We start from the raw sequence: 2,910 nt of genomic DNA, 5'->3' as shown, positions 1-2,910 counted from the left end.
GGAGTTTCACCTGTGGTTGGGTGTGGTTCAACTAATTGGGGCTGCCGTTAAATTGGCAGCGTTTTGGCTTCAGAGTGTGGAAGTTTATCCGTTCGGTGACAGTGGAAGTGGCTTTTGTCTCAGGATTCTCCAAGGACTCTCTTTGCTTTGATACCAGGATTCTGAGTCAAACGTGTGAGTTTGAAAATGTTGGAAGGAGAGTGGCTGTGAAGTCTTCACAGATACTTGTTAATTGCTTTGTGTTTGTTTATTGTTTTTCACCGCATTCAAGTCTGTTACTTTGAAGGTGAGCCCTTTGACTACCAAAAGGGTGTTTTGCTTCTCCTTTGCTTTGGATAAAGACAGTGTTCTTGCCTTTTCACGTGTGTGTGTCTGCTTTGTCTACCTTTGCAATTAATTGGGGGCTCGTACTGGGAGCCGGCAGAAAAGAAGGGACTTTGGAGTTCTTCTAGTTCAAGCATGAAACCCTATACCAGTGGTGACAAACCTTCTTTTCCCACCATAGAGTTTCCTCCTAGTATGGCATCCTTTTTCCTCTACCTGTCCTAACTGAAACCCTATCAATCATGCAGCTGACTAGAAAACCCACCCCTTACCATAGAATCTCCTCTTGGCACACCATGCTTTCCCCCATAGCAAGCTCCTCTCAAAATTGTGGTGCTGACCGGTGACAGGGGGCCACAGCAGAGGGACTAAAGAGCCACATTCAATTCAATTCAATTTATTAGATTTGTATGCCACCCCTCTCCGAAGACTCAGGGCGGCTCACAACAACAATTAAAACAATATTATAATGGCACAAATCTAATATTAAAAATAACTAAAAACCCTATCATAATTAAAAACCAAACAGCACATACATACCAAACATAAATAATAATGAGCCTGGGGGAAGATGTCTCAAATCCCCCATGCCTGGCGGTATAGGAGGGTCTTAAGTAGTATATGAAAGGCAAGGAGGGTGGGGGCCGTTCTAATCTCCAGGGGGAGTTGATTCCAGAGGGCCGGGGCCACCACAGAGAAGGCTCTTCCCCTGGGGCCCGCCAGATGACATCGTTTAGTCGACGAGACCCGGAGAAGGCCAACTCTGTGGGACCTTATCGGCCGCTGGGATTCGTGCGGTAGCAGGCGGTTCCGGAGGTACTCTGGTCCAATGCCATGTAGGTCCAATGCCATGCAGCTCCAGAGCCCTGGGCTGCTGTCCCCTTCTCTATATCATAGATTTGTAGCAGTTGAGTTGCTGTTGTCACTGGGTTTACAGTGGGCGTGCCATTTCTGTACATATCCAATGCCCTCCTCCCACCAATTATCTTGATCATATCAATACACAGGGTTTGCTTCACCCAGTATTCCAATCTACAGTATCAGGGTTAGTACAACCCATGATGCCTAGGCAGTTTTCAACATATGGCAAAGAAACCCCGCCAATTCGGAATGGTGCCTAATGATTGCTCTATACCTGAGTACTTTCTAAATTGACATAGTTGACCAAGTTGATTTCACTGTTATGTTTATGAAGGACTATAAGATGCTTTCAGTTCATTTTATGTGGATCAAAATTCATTGCTTAGAGCAAGCATTGATGACTAATTTCAAATCACCCTTGAAAAAATTGAGTTGAATACAGTGATACCTCGTCATACAAACGCCTCGTCATACAAACTTTTCGAGATACAAACCTGGGGTTTAAGATTTTTTTGCCTCTTCTTACAAACTATTTTCACCTTACAAACCCACCGCCGCTGCTGGGATGCCCCGCCTCTGGACTTATCCGTTAAGGTGACAGTGGAAGTGGCTTTTGTGCCAGTGAAGCACCCATTTTTGCACTGCTGGGATTCCCCTGAGTCTCCCCTCCATGGGAAACCCCACCTCCGGACTTCTGTGTTTTTGTGACGCTGCAGGGGAAAATACAGAGGTCCAGAGGTGGGGATTTGAGGACTTCGGTGTTTTTGTGATGGTGCAATTTCACTGATGCTCTCTTCACTGGGAAACCCCACCTCCGGACTTCCGTTGCCAGCAAAGCGCTCGTTTTTGCGATGCTGGGAATCCCCTGCTGGGATTCCCCTGCAGCATCACAAAAACACAGAAGTCCGGAGGGGAGCCTCAGGGAAATCCCAGCAGCACAAAAACGGGCACTTCGGCTGGCAAAAGGGGTGAATTTTGGGCTTGCACGCATTAATCACTTTTCCATTGATTCCTATGGGAAACATTATTTTGTCTTACAAACTTTTCACCTTAAGAACCTCATCCTGGAACCAATTAAGTTTGTAATACAAGGTATCACTGTACTTACCTAGCAGGGGAGACACCATGATCATGAAGGTGGTTTTCCCAGGGTGAAGCTCATCCATTGCACTCCGGGTGTGATGACCCCTGTGATTTCCACAAATGCGGGAAACTCAACTGCATAATTTGTGGTAGTGGCGGACTGCATTCACGCTTTCCCCCGAAAGTTGGCTCCCATTGTTTCTATAATAATTGAAGAAGGAAATAAATGCAGAATTAGTAGCCCTGACAGATTCCACTTTTTTTCTAGTGTGAAATCACATGAAATAATATACTTATATTCTATATCTAAATTCACTAAGTACTGGTAGTCCTTGAATTACAACGGTGACCATTTAAAGTTACAGAGGCACTGAAAAAGTGACTTATTATTTTTCACAATAATGATCATTGCATCATCGCCACAGTCACATGATCAAAATTCAGATGCTTGGGAACTGGCCCATAGTTGTGATGGTTGCCATGTCCCAGGGTCACATGATCCCCTGTCGCAACCTTCAGACAAGCAGAGTAAATGAGGAATCCAGATTTGACTTAACCACCATGTTTCCAATTTAATAACTTTAGTGATTCACTTAACAACTGCAGCAAGAAAAGTTGTAAAATGGGGCAAAACTTACTTAA

General features: G+C 44.8%; 1 non-coding gene across 1 annotated transcript; it reads left to right on the top strand.

The window, feature by feature from the left end:
* The first annotated feature begins 2,285 nt into the window (after window positions 1-2,285).
* LOC139171731 (U1 spliceosomal RNA) lies at window positions 2,286-2,449 on the top strand. The gene has a single exon (XR_011559788.1). It is a non-coding gene; the product is annotated as a U1 spliceosomal RNA (small nuclear RNA).
* The last annotated feature ends 461 nt before the right edge of the window (window positions 2,450-2,910 follow it).

The sequence above is a fragment of the Erythrolamprus reginae genome, chromosome 8 (assembly GCF_031021105.1).
Source record: "Erythrolamprus reginae isolate rEryReg1 chromosome 8, rEryReg1.hap1, whole genome shotgun sequence".
In the NCBI taxonomy this organism is placed as follows: Eukaryota; Metazoa; Chordata; class Lepidosauria; order Squamata; family Dipsadidae; genus Erythrolamprus; species Erythrolamprus reginae.
Note: the sequence above shows the minus strand (reverse complement) of the source record. Positions and strands in the feature narration are given on the sequence as shown.